The sequence below is a fragment of the Vulpes lagopus genome, chromosome 5 (genome assembly GCF_018345385.1).
Source record: "Vulpes lagopus strain Blue_001 chromosome 5, ASM1834538v1, whole genome shotgun sequence".
Taxonomy (NCBI): domain Eukaryota; kingdom Metazoa; phylum Chordata; class Mammalia; order Carnivora; family Canidae; genus Vulpes; species Vulpes lagopus.
Window position 1 is genome coordinate 47,053,667 of NC_054828.1, and position 17,242 is coordinate 47,070,908.

Here is a 17,242-nt window from a genome sequence, read left to right on the forward strand (position 1 = left end):
ATGTTTATTACAGTATTATTCACAATAATCAAGATAGGCAAACAACCTAAGTCTCCATCAGTAGATGAGTGGATAAGGAAGATGCAATATATATGTGTGTATATATATATATGTACATGCAAGTTGATATATATGTATAAGTTGAGCCATGAGAAGAAGGAAATCCTGCCATTCGCAACCACATGGATGGACCTTGAGAGCATTATGTTAAGTGAGATAAGTCTGCAGACAGACAAGGACAAATACCGTACTGCTTACATGTAGAATCTTTAACTCGCAGGATTAGTACAGCAGTGGTTGCCAGGAGGTGAGTGTGGGAGAATTAAGGAGATGTTGATCAAAAGGTACAAGTTTCCACTTATAATATGTTCTGGGGAATCTAATGCACAGCATTGGGAGTATAGTTAGCAGTACTATATTTTATTTTAAAATGTTTTTTAAACATTAAAATGTATTTTAAAATGTTAAAAGAGAAAATGTTAAAAGAGAAGAAATAGTAATAAGGTGATGATAGAGGTGTTAGCTAATACTACTATGGTGGTAATCCTACTGCACTTTATCTGTATCAGAAACATGTTCTACACCTTAAACAGCACAAGATAAGGTCACAGGAGTAAATATAAGAAATACAAGACAACTATGAGGAATAATCAGATATCACTGACAAACATCAAAGACTTTTCAAATGGAGAGATACCATATTCATGCTGCAATATTCAATATTGTAAAAATGTCAGTATTAGGCTAGTGCAGTTTCACTTAAAATACCTGGTAAAGTTGAGGTTCAAGGAAGATGGTGGAGTAGGAGCATCTTGAGCTCACCTCATCCCACGAACACTGAGATAACAGCTACATTAAGCACCTACCCATGAGAACAGTCCGCAGAACAGACCTTTCCACAGTCAATCATAGAGAGGAAGCCACATTGAAAGGGCAGGAGGGGAATAGTAGACACAGTTGGGGATTGAACACTAAAAGTGGGGAGAAGGGAGAGGATCAGACCCAATGTCAGGCATCCAGGCACTGGGAAGACAAGTCTCCGTAACATCTAACTTTAAAAACCAGTGAGGCTTAACTTTGGGGAGCTTTTAAAATGAGTGCACTGTAAATCTGGGTGCTTTAAAAATCAGTGGGCTTAACTCTGGGAAGGCTGAAGGATGGCAGTAAACTCAGTCCCCACCCTTAAAGAGTGAACATAATAACCTGGCCAGAGACACAACAGCCATTTGAAAAGTGAGCATACAAAAAGATTTACTTACTAATCTCAGAACATGCAGTGAAAGGGAAGGACTCTTTAGGATATTTGTACAGGAGCAGAAGTGCTGACAGGTGTCCTTTCTCTTCCTCTCCCCCAGACTAGCTGGACACTTGTGGGAACCTGTGGTAACCCTCTCCAGCCACCCTGCCAGCACCGGCATGCCCACCTGTGTTCCACCCGGACCTGCCTACCTCACCCACATCCCTCCAGAGTGGCTCCTGCTCTCTCACATCTTGCAAGGAGCTCCGGCAGGGCCAGCACCTGCCCTGGCAAGTGTGTAAGACAACCCCACACCCCAGTGTGCCAGCAGATCCAATAGCCAAGCCCTTTTGGCTACGTGGTATAAAGCCTAGCTGCTTGGTGCACCTGCAACTGTGGCAGAGAGGCTAACTGCAGATATTTAGTCTGACTGCTCACTCTGCCCTCCACTAAAAGCCTCTCGGTTGGCCCTGCAGACAGCCAGTTCTGCCGTTCAGTGTAGCTGCAGCTGTGCAGTGGCTGATTACAGACAGCTAGCTTGGCTGCTGACCCTACTCACCTCTGAGCCCACGGTGGCCTCAGACATCCCTCTCGACAGCACAGAGACCAAACCCGTCTGGTGCACCCACAGCAGGCAAAGTGGGTCACGGCAGCAGGCTGGTCTGAAGGCAAACATGGTTCAGTGACAACAGCAGGGTGCATGTGGCTACAGAGCAGACACCCCTGGAGTGCCTGGTTCTGGTGACCAGTGGGGATTGCACTATGGAGCACCACAGGACCTCCCCTACACAAGGACACTACTTTCAAGACCAGGAAATGTATCTGATTTTCTAATACACAGAAACACACCCAGAGAGTTAGACTTACAAAAAATGTTAAAAGGAATTCTTTGGGTGGAAAGAAAAGGCCATAACTAGAAATAAGAAAACTGTAAAGGAAAAAAAATTCATGGGTAAAAGTAAACACATAGTAGAGGTAATAGAAGATCTATTATAAAACCAGGATGGAGGTTAAAACACAAAAGCAGTAAGTAAAATAAAATATATCTACAAAAACCAATCAAGGGATACATACAAATAATATAAAATATGACATCATATACATAAAACATGCAGGGAGGAATAAAAATTTAGTGCTTTTCGAATGTGTCATCACATCAACTTAATATAGACTGCTGTGTACATAATGTTAAATATGAACCTAATGGTAACCATATATCAAAAACCTCTAACACAAAAAAAAAAATCTCTAATACACGAAAAACAAAGCTTAGCATAACACTACACAAAGCCATAAAATCGCAAGAGAAGAAGGAACAGAGAACTACAAGAATAACCAGAAAACAAGTAATAAAATGGCAGTAAGTATGTTCCTATTAGTAATTACTCTAAATTAAATGGACTAAACACTCCAAAAGACATAGGGTGACTGAATGGATTAAAAAAAAAAAACAAGACTCATCTATGTGCTGCCTACAAGAGACTCACTTCAGACCTAATGACACATACAGAAAGTGAAGGGAGAGAAAACGTACCTTGCAGATGGAAACAGAAACAAAAAACCTGTAGCAATACTTATATCAGAAAAGTCAGACTTTTAAAAAACTTCAGCATGAAACAAGGGTTATTTCATAATGATAAAGAGAACAACCCAACAAGAGGATAGAAGCTGTATATATCTATGCACCCAACATTGGAATATATAGATACATAAAGGAAATATAAACAGACATAATGAAAAATATTGACAGTAATACGGTAAGGAACTTTAATACCCCACTTATATCAAAGGATAGATCATTCAGATAGAAAATCAACAAGGAAACACTGACTTTGAATGACACATTAGACCAGGTAGACTTAGATATATATGGAACATTTCATCCAAAAATAATAGAATATACATACTTTTCGAGTGCACACAGAACATTTTCAAGGATAGATCACAAGTTAGGCCACAAGTCTAAATAAATATAAGATTGACAACATGCTACAAAACAGTCATCAAAAAAATCAAAGACGAAATTTTTAAAAATGAAAACACATCAGTTCAAAATCTTTGGGATTCAGCAAAAGTTGTTCTAAAGAGGGAACTTAATAGTGATACAGGCCTACCACAAGAAACAAAAATTTCAGAAAACCTAACTTTATATGTAAAAGAGCTAGAAAAAGAACAAAATCTAAAGCTAGTAGAAAGAAGGAAATAATAAAGATGAGAGCAGAAGTAAATGAAATAGTCTGTAAAACAATAGAAAACATCAATTAAGCCAGGAACAGATTCATTGAAAGGATCAACAAAATTGATAAACCCTTAGCCAGATTCATCAAGAAAAAGAGGACTCAGAATCAGAAATGGAGAAAATGTAACTGACGCCACAGAAATATAAAGGATTGTAAGAGGATATTATGAAAAATTACATGCCAACAAATTGGACAAACTAGAAGAAATGGGTAAATTTGTAGAAATACATAATCTTCCCCAATCCACTTAGGAACAAACAAAATTTGAACAGACTGATTACTAGTGATGGAATTAAATCAATAATGACAAAACTCCCAACAAACCAAAGTCCAGAACCAGACAGCTTCACAGAGAATTCTACCAAATATTTAAGAAGAATTAATGCCTATTCTTAAACTTTTCCAAAACATAGAAGAGGAAGGAAAACTTCCAAATTTATCCTACAGGACAAGCATTACCCTGATACCAAAACTAAACAAAGATACTACAAAGAAAAAGAAAAAGAACATTTCAAACCAATACTCTGTTGTATATAGATGTAAAAATCTATAACAAATATAATAAGATGAATTTAAAAACTTTAAGAGAATCATTTGCCATGATCAAGTGGCATTTATCCCAGGGATGCAAGAGTGGTTCAATATTCATAAACCAACCAATGTGATAAACTTCATTAATAGGATTAAAAAACATATGATAATCTTATCTCAAAAGATGCGAAAAAGTGTTTGACACAATGCAACATCCACTCATGATAAAAGCTTTTAACAAAGTGTGTACAGAAGGACTATACCGCCACATAATAAAGCCCGTATGTGAAAAAGCCGCAGCTAACTCAAACTCAACAGTGAAATTACCTCTAGGAGCAGGAACAAGACAAGCATATCCATTCCCACTTCTTTTATTCAACATAGTACTGGAATTCATAGCCGCAGCAATCAGACAAGAAAAGGAAGTAAAAGGCATCCAAATTGGTAAGGAAGAAGTAAAATTCTATTTAGAGCTGACATTATATAGAAAACCATAAAAACTCCACCAAAAATTTATTAGAAAAAATGAATTTAGGAAAGTGCCTGGTTATGAAATCAATATACAAAAAATATGTTGCATTTCTATACACCAATAAAGAGCTATCAGAGAAATTACGAAGATAATCCCATTTACAATTTCAGCAAAAAATAAAATATGGACAAATAAACTTAACTAAGGAGGTTAAAAGACTTGTACTCTGAAAATTATAAAACGCTGATGAAAGAAATTGACAGTGACATAAATAAATGGAAAAATACCATGCTCATGGATTGCAAGAATCAATATTGTTAAAATGTCCATAATATCCAAAGCAATCTACAGATTCAGTCAAATTCTAATCAAATTACCAATATTTTTCTTAGAACTAGAACAAATAATCCTAAAATCTGTATAGAACCACAGAAGACCTCAAAGTTGCCAAAGTAATCTTCAGAAAGGAGAATCAAGCTGGAGGTATCACAATCCCAGATTTCAAATTATTCTAAGGCTATAGTAATCAAAACAGTATGGTACTTATACAAAACCAGACACGTAGATCCATGGCAATAGAGAGCCCAGAAATAAATGCTCACTCCTGTGGTTAACTGATCTTTGACAATGGAGGCAAGAATATATAATGAGGAAAACACCATCTCTTCAATAAATGGTGCTAAGAAGATAGACCAGTTTATCACACCATATACAAAAAATTAGCTCAAAATGGATGAAAGACCTAAATATGAGACTTGAAGCCATAAAACTTCCCAAGGAAAATATAGTCATGTCTTTGACATCAGCCTTGGCAATATTTTTCTGGAATTTTTTTCTCCCCAAGCAAGGGAAACAAAAGCAAAAATAAACAATGGGGATTATATCAAATTAAAAAGCTTTTGCATCATGTAGGAAACCAACAACAGAACATAAAGAGAACCTAGTGAATGGGAGAAGTTGTTTGGAAATGATGTCTGATAAGGAGTCAACATCCAAAATATATAAAGAGGGCAGCCTTGATGGCCCAGCGGTTTAGCGCCGTCTTCAGCCTGGGGTGTGATCCTAGAGACCTGGGATTGAGTCCCATGTTGGGCTCCCTGAATGGAGCCTGCTTCTCCCTCTGCCCGTGTCTCTGCCTCTCTCTCTCTCTCTCTCTCTCTCTCTCTCTCTCTCTCTCTCCCTGTGTCTGTCATGAATAAATAAAATCTTTTAAAAAACCCAAAATATATAAAGAATTTATATGACTCACCTATCCCCCCAAACCCCAAATAGTCTGATTAAAAAATGGGTAGAGATCCTGAATAGACATTTTTCCAAAGAAGACATATAGCCAAAAGACACATAAAAAGATACCCACCATCACTAATAATCAGAGGAATGGAAATCAGAATCACAATGAGATATCACTTCAAGCCAATCAGAATGGCTAGTATCAAAAAGACAAAAGCATTGGTGAGGATGTGGATAAAAGAGAATAGTCATGTACAGTTGGTAAGATGTAAATTGGTGTCACCACTATGAGAAACAGTAAGGAGGTTCATCAAAAAATTACAAATGGAAATACCATATAACCCAATAATTACATACCTGAATATTTTTCTGAAGAAAGTGAAAACACTAATTCAAAAAGACTTAAATGTCTTTTTTGCAGAATATTTACAATAGCTAAGATATGGAAGCAATGCAAGTGGTCATCAGTAGATGAATGGATAAATACAATGTGATTTGTGTGCGTGTATACATGTTTGTATCACACACCACACACAAAGGAATATTACTGAACCATAATAAAAAAGTGAAATCTTGCCATTTGAGAGAACATAAATGGACCTAGAGGGCATCACACCAAGTGAAGTAAGTCAGACAGAGAAAGACAAATACCACAGAACTTCATTTATATGTGGAATTTAAAAAACAAAACAACTGAACAAACAAAAGAAACTGACTCATAAATACAAGAAATTGGTAGCTGCCACAGGGAGGTGGATAGGGATAACCAAAATAAATGAAGGCAGCCTGATGGCACAGCAATTTAGCGCCACCTGTAGCCCAGGGCGTGATCCTGGAGACCTGGGATCGAGTCCCACATTGGGCTCCCTGCATGGAGCCTGCTTCCCCCTTTGCCTGTGTCTCTGCCTCTCTCTCTCTCTGTGTCTCTCATGAATAAATAAATAAGAGACACAGAGAGAGAGAGAGGCAGAGACACAGGCAGAAGGAGAAGCAGGCTCCATGCAGGGAGTCCGCAGTGGGACTCGATCCCAGGTCTCCAGGATCACACCCTGAGCCAAAGGCAGGCGCTAAACCGCTGAACCCCCCAGGGATCCCCTCTCATGAATAAATAAATAAAATCTAAAAAAAAAAATAAGTGAAAGAGATTAAGAACCATAAGCTTCCATTTGTAAAATAAGTAAATCACAAGCATGAAAAATATATAGGAAATACAGTGAATAATACTGTAATAAGTTTGCATGGTGACACAGTAACTACCGTAATCATGCTTATTTAATAATGTATATAATTGTTGAATAAATATGTTGTACGCCTTCAACTAATATTATGTATCAATTGTATTTCAACAAATAAGTAAAGACTTTAAGCCAGGATTCCTTAAAACAGTGAGATACCGGGTCCAAGATGGCGAGGGAGGGAGACCCTGAACTCCCCCTCCTTTGCAGACACACCAAGTCTATACCTGTTTACACAGCAGTTCCTCCTGAAGAACTAAGCACTGGTAGAACGGTTTCCTCATAACAAAAGAGTAACCACACAGACAATGTCAAGATAGAGACATAATGATGAAAGGACCACCCTTTCCTGATGCTGCAAACAGCAGTGAGAAGGGATAGTACTGAGGACCATAAGCAGGTTTGTCAGTTGCGTGGGATGGAACAAAAGCTGTAGTTTAAAAGAGTAACTAGAATACAAGTGAACAAGACCTAGAACCCTCCCAAATAGTGGGAGCTGCTGGAATTCTTTCCAGGTCAAAGGGGGCAGGTGAGTGCCAGCTTATGTTCTCTTCAACCTTGATGGCACAGAGTGGACCAGGGTCTGGACATTACAGCCAGTCTGCAGTCTCAGTGAGTTTTAGATCCCTTGCTCCCTCCAGTCCCAGACACCCTGAGGCATAGAAAAAAAAGCTGTTGTTTAAAAGAGTGACTAAAATATAAAGGAACTAGCCCTAAAACCCTACCAAATAGTGGAGGAGCTGCTGGAACTCTGGGTCAGAGAGGCTGGTGAGCGCCAAGATTTACATAAACCCTCCACCTTGATAGTGTGGATAGGATTGGGTCCATGTATCCTAGATGGCCTACCACTTCTGTGAGCCCTGTGCCCCTGGCTCATACCATCCCTCGCCATTCCAAGGTGGCCCCAGTGCAGTACATGCTGCAGCTCTACGATGTCACCAGGGTGGCATAGGCACGGTGCACCCTAGAACACCCTGGCTCAGAGTTCTTCAGGATCTCCTGGCTCATACTTGCTTTGGAACCAATTACCCTGCCAAAGCCCCCCGGCACAGAGCAACCTAGGACACCACAGCTTGCATCTGCTTCAGCAATTCTGCTGGGACACCCTCTGTGTGGGAAATCTTGGGACTGTCCCAGCCTATGCCCACTTATGATATGGCCATCCCACTAGGGCAGCCCCAGCAGGGAATGTCCTATGACTCCTCGCTCATGCCAGCCACACTGCCACCCAGTGGAAGGGTAAAATCATACACAAGACCACTCCTTCACATTTCAGAGAAACAGCTGTCCTGCATAATTCATAGGAACAGTCACAGGAAGTAAGCCAAAAATCAGGAATCAGAGAAATACTCCCCAAGTGAAAGAATGAAACCAAAATAAAAGAAACAGATAAGCAATATACCTGATAAATAACTGAAAGTAATGATCATAAAGATATTCACCGTACGAAGAAAAAGGTGGAAGAACTGAGAACTTCAACAAAGAGATAGAAAATATAAGAAAGAGACAATCAGAATGGAATACAGTAACGGAAATGAAAAATATACTGGAAGGAATCAATAGTTTCATGGATGCAGAAGAATGGATCAGTGATCTGGAAGACATGGTAATGAAAGGCATCCAATCTGAACATCTAAAGAAAAAAATAATTTAAAAAAATGAAGACAGGTTAACGGATCCCTTGGAAGGGAGCAAGAGAACAGAAGACAGTTGTATACAAGGGACTCCACAAGGCTGACAGCTGATTTTTCAGCAAAAACTTTATAAGTCAAAGCATGTGGTGTTTTATATTCAAAGTCCTAAAAGGAAAAACTTGCAGCCACGTACATCCTACCCAGCAAGGTAATCACTCAAAATAAAGGAGAGAGAAAATGTTTCTCAAACAAGTTTAAAAAGGTCATGACCACTAAACCAGCCTTACAGGAAATGTTAAATGTTCTTTATGTGGCAAAGGCTATAATTAGGAGAAAAATAAGAATTTTAAAAATATAATACCTAACATATATATGTAAAACATGGAAAGGGTAGTAAAAGTGCTCTTACAATGTGTTTGAACTTAAATTGCTATCAACTTAATACAGACTTCTATATACATAAGGTGTTATATATGAACCTTTTGGTAACCACAAGCCCATACTTATAATAAAGATTCAAGAAACTAAGAATACCAAGCATTCCTTTATTAAAGAGAGTGTTAGAGTTATCAATTGCAAAAAGAGAAAAATTACAAAACCCAGAAAATAATGAACAGAATGTCTGTAAGTACATACCTATCAATAATTACTCTAAATGTAAAGGGTCTAAATACTCAAATCAAAAAACACAGGCTTACGGAATGGATTTTTTTAAAAAAAACAAAACTCATATACTGCTTAAAAGAGAACCACTTGAGACTGAAAGACACACAAAGACTTTAGGTAAAGAGATGGAAAAGATGTAGCATGTAAATGGAAGCAAGAAAAAAAAAAAAAGCCAGGGTGGCAATACTTATATCAGACAAAATAGTCTTTAAAAAAAGACTGCAGCATGAGACAAAGAAGGGCAGTTCATAATGATAAAGGGATCAGTCTAACCAGAGGGTACCTATCTACCCAATACTGAAATACTTTAATATATAAAGGAAACATTAGCAGACACAATGGAAGTTAATGATGGCAATGCAATAATACAATAATTAATACCCCACTTATATCAAAGGATAGATCATCCAGACAGAATATCAATATGAAAACAGTGGGAATGCAGACTGGTACAGTTACTCTGGAAAACAATATGGAGATTACTCAAAGTTAAAAATAGAACTTGGTCAGTGGTTTAGCGCCACCTTCAGCCCAGGGTCTGATGCTGGAGGCTGGGATTGAGTCCCCACATCAGGCTCCCTGCATATGCATACAGCCTGCTTCTCCCTCTGCCTGTGCCTCTCTCTCTCTCTCTCTCTCTCTCTCTCTCGAACAAATAAATAAAATCTTAAAAAAAAAAAATAGAACTACCCTACTGTCCAGCAATTGCACGACTAGGGTTTACCCAATGGATACAAAAATACTAATTCAAAGGGACACATGTACCCCAATTTTTATAGCAGCATTATCAACAATAGCCAAATTATGGAAAGAGCCCAAATATCCATCAGCTGATGAATGGATAAAGAGGTGGTAAGGTATGGGATTACTCAGCCATCAAAAAGAATGAAGTCTTGCCATTTGCAACAATGTGGATGAAGCTAAAGTGTACTATGGTATGTAAAATAAGTCAAAGACAAATACCATAAGATTTCATTCATATGTGGAATTTAAGAAACAAAACAAATGAAATGGGAAAAAGAGAGGCAAAACAAGAAAAACTCTTAACTATGGAAAACAAAATGATGGTTACTGTAGGGGATGTGTGTGTGTGTGGGGGGGATTGAACAGGTGATGGATATTAAGGAAAACACTTGTGATGAGTACTGGATATTGTAAGTGATGAAACATTACATTCTACACCTGAAACTAATATTGCACTGTGTGTTAACTAGCTGAAAATTAATAAAAAAAAAAAAGAAAGAAAAGTGTCTTTAAAAAACAAAGGAGACCAGATGGACTTAACAGATATGTATAGAACATTCCACCCAAAAGCAACAGAATACACATTCTTTTCAGGTGCACATGGTACATTTTCTGGGATAGATCAGAAGGCAGGCCACAAAATAAGTCTTAATCAGTAGAAGAAGATTGGTATCCTATGCATCTTTTCTGAACACACCACTATGAAAGTAGAAATCAGTCACAAAATCCACAAATATGTGGATGCTAAACAACATGCTACAAAACAAACAGTTGGTCCACAAAAAAATCAAATAGGAAATCAAACACTGGAAATAAAATGAAAACACAATGGTTCAAAATCATTGAGATGCAGTGAAAACAGTTCTAAGAGGGAAGGTTATATCAATATTGAGATACATCAAGAAACAAAAGTCTCAAACAATGTAACCTTACAATTATAAGGATCTAGAAAAAGAAGAACAATCAAAGCCAAAGATGAGTATAAGGAAGGAAAAAACAGGTATCAGAATAGAAGTATAGATAGGAGAGACAAAAAAAAAAAAAAAAAGAGTGAAACCAAGAGCTGTGTTTTTTTTTTTTTTAAGATCTACAAAATTGATAAACTTTTAGCCAGATACATCAGAAGAAAAAGAGAGGATCCAAGTAAGTAAATTCAGAAATGAAAGAGGAGAGGTAACAAAATACCATAGAAATACAAAGGATTAAAAGAGACTACTACAAAAAATTATATATCAACCAATTTGGACAACCTGGAAGAAATGGATACATTCCTAGAAAACTACAGTCTTCCAAAACTGGATCAAGAAGAAATAGAAAATCTGAACAATTAGTAGTAACAGGACTGAATCTCTAATCAAAAAACTCTTATGGGATTGAGCCTCACATTGGGTTCTGTGTTCATTGTGGAGTCTGTTTGTCTCTCTCCCGCTATTCCTACCCCCCATTTATGCTCTCTCAGTCTCTCTCTGAAATACAAAAATAAATAAAAATCTTTAAAAAACAGTATCTATTTTCCTTAAAGTATTCCAAACAACAGAAGAGAAAGGAAAACTTCCACATATATTCTACAAGACTGGCATACCTCAATACCAAAGCCAAAGACACTAAAAAAAAAGAGAAAACTATAGGCCAATAACCCTCATGAACAAAGATACATAAACCCTTCACAAAATATCAGCAAACAACATTCAATGACATTAAAAGGATCATTCATTACAAGTAAGTGGGCTTTATTCCGGGAAGGCAAAGATGGTTCAATATTTGCAAACCATCCAATTTGCCAAACCACATTAATAAAATGAAGGATAAAAATCACAAGATCATTTCAATAGATGTTAAAAAAAAAAGAGCATTTGACAAAATTCAACATCTATCTCTGACAAAAGCTCTCAATAAACTGGCTTTACAGGGAATATGACACCACATAATATAAGCCATATATGAGAAATCCACAGCTAATATCATATTTAATGGTGAAATGCTGAGAGCTTTTCCTCTAAGAGCTCAAGTAAGACCAGGATGTCCATTCTCACCACTTTCGCTGAACTGTGGAAGTCACAACTACAGCAATCAGACACGAAAAAGAAATCAGAGGCATTCATGTTAATAAGGAATAAGTTAAAATGTCACGATTTGCAGATGATATGATACGATACATAGAAAACTCTAAAAACTGCCTCAAAAGCCCACTAGGAATGATAAATAAATTCAGTAAAGTTTCAGTACACAAAATTAATATACAGAAATGAGTTGAGTTTCTATACACTAATAATGAAGTGGCAGAGAAATTTAAAAAAAAAAAACATTCCATTCACAGTATCACTTAAAAAAATACCTAAGAAGAAACTTAATCAAGGAGGTGAAAGACTTGTATTCTGAAAACTATAAAACGCTGATGAAAGAAATTGAAGACACAGAAAAATGGAGATATTCTATGATTATGGATTGGAAAAACCAGTATTGTTAAAATGTCCATAATACCCAAAGTAATCTGTAGTTTCATTGCAATCCCTTATTTATACCAATAGCCTTTCCCCCCACAGAACTAGAATAATCAAATATTGGTATGGAACAACAAAAGATCCTGAATAGGCAAAGCAATCGTGATATATATTACAATCCCAGATTTCAAGATACACAATAAAGCTGTAGTAATCAAAAACAGTATGGTACTGACACAGAAACAGACACATAGATCCATGACACAGATCAGACAATTCAGAAATAAACCCACACTTACAAGGTGAATTAATCTTCAGAATTTACAATGGAGAAAAGACAGTCTCTTCAACAAATGGTGCTAGGAAAACTGGACAGCTACATGCAACACAAACTGGACTACTTTCTTATACCGTACAAAAAAAAAAAGTTCAAATTGGATTAAAGACTTAAATGTTAAACCTAAAACCATAAAACCTTAGAAGAAAACGTAATAATTTCTTTGACAGCAGACTTAGCAGTATCTTCTAGACTTGTCTCCTCAGGCAAGGAAACAAAAGCAAAACTAAACTATTGAGACCACACCAAAATTCAAAGCGACTGCTTTTTCCTCTAAGAAAAGTGAAACAAGTCATCCACAAAACAAAAAGCAACCTTCTGAATGGGATTAGATATTTGCAATGATCCATCTGATAAGCAGTTAATATTCAAAATACATTAAGAATGTGTACAAAAAAATGTGTACAACCCACCACCAAAAAACTTACCAATCTAGTTTAAAAAAATGAAAGAGTACCTACCTGAAGACATTTTCCCCAAAAAGACAAACATATGGTCAATAGGTACATGAAACAGAGCTCAACATTTGCAGAAATATGCAAAATCAAAGCCACAATGAGATACCACTTTATACCTGTCAGAAAGGCTCTATTCAAAATGACAAGATATAACTGTTGTCGAGGATGTGGAGCTAAAGGTACTTTTATCTATTGTAAATTGGTAGAGCACTGTGGAAAGCCATGTGGATATTTCTCAGAAAATTAAAAAACAAAACAAAACAAAAAACCATATGATCCAGTAATTCCACTACTGGGTATTTACCCAAAGAAAATGAAAACACTAATCTGAAAATATATATGTACCCCTATATGTGGCAGCATTATTTATAATAGCCAAGATAGGGAAATAACCCAAGAGTCCATCAATAGATTAATGGATAAAGAAAATGTAACACACACACACACACACACACACACACACACACACACTCTCTCTCCACCATAAAAAAGAGTAAGATCTTGCTATTTGAGGCAGCATGGATGGACCTAAGGATATTATGCTAAGTGAAATGAGTCAGACATAGTTAAATACACAGAATCTAAAAAAACAAACAAAAGCAGAAACAGACCTGTAATTATAGAGAAAAACTGAGGGCTGCCAGAGGGGACATGGGTGGGGGATGGGTAAATTAATGAAGGGGAAGTGGAAGATACAGGCTTCCAGTTACAGAATGAAGAAGTCATGAGGTGAAAGGTACAGTATAGGGAATCTAGTCAGTGGTACTGGAATAGCATATGGTGACCTAGGATAGCTACACTTGTGAACATGAAATAGGATATAAACTTGTGGTATAACCATGCTGTAAAGTTGAAACTAATGTAATATTGTGTGTCAACTATACTTCAATTAAAAAAAAACACTGAGATATTTGTGCAAGTACAAAGAGACCAATGAAATAAAGAGCCTAGGAACATATATTTATATATGTATGTGTGTGTGTGTCACATATGCCAAATATTAATGTTTAGCCATCACAATGGCTAAAATGCACAACAGACGATATCATGCACCAGTGAGCATGGAGCAAGCTGTACTGTTATGGACTGCTGGTGAGAAGACAAATGGTTACAGCTCCTTAGGAAAACTGGAAATAGCTACTATCAGGGAGCAGATTTTCCCACCTAAGCTATGCATCTTTGGGATATGGAGAAAGGGGAACCCTCTTGCACTGGTGGGTTGGTGAGAATGCAAACTGGTGTAGCCACTCTAGAAAACAGGATGGAAATTTCTCAAAAAATTGAACACAGAACTACCAGCAATCACACTACTAGACATTTGCCTGAAGAATAAAAAAAGCAGAAGAAATACTTCTTCAAAGGGATACATGCACCCCGATACTTATAATGGCATTATCAACAGCCAAATTATGGAAGAAACCCAAATGTTCATCAACTGATGAATGGGTAAAGATGAATGGGTGTGTATGTATGTATGTATGTATACATGTGTACATATATACATACATACAATGGAATATTACTCAGCCTTAAAAAAGAATGAAATCTAATATTAAATCACTGTATGTTAGCTGGAATTTAAATAAAAGCTTTTTAAAAAAGAATATATAAATTTGATTCAAAAAATGTCTCTTTGGCATATTGATTATTCTGAGCTGGTATGTTTAAAGAAACTGTAGATATCAGAAGATCTATGAAACCTAAGTTTCCATGTATAAGGGAAACCTCCATTTATAAGGGTGTCTCCCTTAGTATCAGGAAGAGGGGGATTACCCTTAAATGTCTAGAAACTGTTATCAGTGGAAAAGGCATGAATTTAAATCTGCATGACAACTTCAGTCTTGTTTACTATGCTTTTTATGGTACCCTCCATAACTAATCCTCTACCTGTAAATCTTCTTTTGTCTTTAGATGGAGATGGTATTTAAGCTGGTGGCTTCAGCTGTTTTGGTGAGATATTCAGTTTTCCTGGGTTAAACCTTGTTTCATTTTCCATTAATCAGTCTTTTTTTTTTCTTGGATCTTTTTAAAAATTTGAATATAATTAGCCAACATATAGTATATCGTTAGTTTCTCTATTAATCAGTCTTACATAAATTTTTTAGTTCAGGTGGAAAGACCTTAAAGGACAGAGGAAAATTTTTTTCTTTTCCCACACTACTGAAGTTGAACATATGAATATATCCTTTGTCCCAGCAAATCCACTTTAAGCACATACCCACCAGATCCATGTGTACATCATAAAGTTGAGTGAAAGGAGCCAAATACCAAAGAATAATATATATTCCACTTATTTAAAATTTGAAAGAATGGTAAAACTAATTTATAGTGTTATAAGTAAAGATAGTTGGGCCAGGATGTAGTATCTTAAGGTAGATATGAGAGGGCTTGTGTGGTCCTGGTAATGTATGTTACTTGGTCTGGGTAATGGTTATGAGAATGTATTTACTTTGTGAAAATCTGTTGAGTCACATTTATGATTTATGTGCTCTTCTGTGTGTATGTTATACCAGAATAAAAAATTTAAAAAATTTTCAAATTGTTCAGATTATTATCACTTAACTTTTCCTTTGGCAACTCTTGCTTTTAGTTATGTTGATGGCTTGCATCAAAGAACACTCTTGAAAGCCAAAAACTTAATTATTTTCTGCTTTCAGAAAAGCATGAGAAAGCAGATTTGAACTAAATTGAAGGAATTTGAGAGAAAATTAGCTTTCCCCAGAATAATGTGGGCTGTATGGAAGAACCAGACATGGCACCTGGGTGGCTCAGTCTGTTAAGCGTCTGCCTTCAGCTCAGGTCATGATTTCAGGGTCTTACGATCAAGTTCTTCATTGGGCTCCCTGCTTAGCAGGGAGTCTGCTTCTCCATCTACCCTTGTCCCCTGCTTGTGATCTCTCACTTTCTCATGCTCTCTCTCTCAAAGAAATAAAATCTTTAATTTTTTTTTTAATAACTAGACAGAAACTACAATGAACAAATTAGAGATTCTTTCCTAATTCCTTTTCTAATTTTGAGTGGGAGTTACCCCAGTTTCCAAAATAAAAGTGGAGTAGAACATTCATCTGAATGTTCACCTCTTGATAAGTACAAAGATGGTATCTTTGTCAAGGGAGAGTAATCAAGGTCAAAGGGTAAAGCCTGAAAGAAAGGCTGAAAAGTGAGGAGGATTGGGGTTTCAATGAAGAAAGATATTTGCTAGAAATGAAGTAGGGCTCAAAAAGGGTCCTTGGCTAGGAAGTATCAGCTGGCTACAGTAATCTAATCAAACCATTCACACCACATGGAAAGCATTCTGGTGAAAAGTGGAGTTTTTCTTCATTTTCGGGAAATTTTGTGATAATTTTTTCACAATCCTTTTTACCCTTAGTAACTTTAAATAGCGTTAAGATGCAAAACCCCCATCATTAGAAGCTGACAATTGCTCTTTTTGGTGCAAACAGCATTATAAAAACAAAGATGATCAATCATTGGGGAGACTTGTTATAATAATTTGAAGTAAACTTACAAGGTATAAATCTTCTTTGTTTATTAGGAGTTCCACAGGGAAATGAATTCTTTTACAATTCTGAAGATCCTTTGCCTAATCCAGGAATAGTAAAAGCCAGAAAGAATGGGAATTGGGATGTCCAGAGATCAGTAATACCAGATTTAGTCACATCAGACAAACTTAAGTTTAGGAAATGGAAGCTAATGTTGATATTACAGTAGTTTTTAAAACTATAATTTTTAAATATAAAATTTTGAAGGAACCTGTAGATTAAATTTAGGTTTCTGATTGGTCTTCTTTGGAAGACTATGCTGTAAAATGACTATTAGCTTCTAAATGAGAACAAATTACCCATAAAACCTAAAATCCCATGTGAAATACTTTTTTTTTTCCATGTGAAATACTTTGATATAGGACAGAATTCTTTTGAGATATGACATGTTTATGTGTATAATTATAAAAGTTCCTGTGTTGGCTAATATTAATAAGAGCACTTATGATAATAAACTCTTCCTCAAAAATTTTAT

General features: G+C 36.4%; 1 protein-coding gene across 1 annotated transcript in view; it reads right to left on the bottom strand.

Moving 5' to 3' along the window:
- LOC121490978 (WD repeat containing planar cell polarity effector) overlaps positions 1 to 17,242 on the bottom strand; it is a 443,477-nt gene that overhangs the window by 131,921 nt on the left and 294,314 nt on the right. The gene's annotated exons all lie outside the window — the stretch shown is intronic.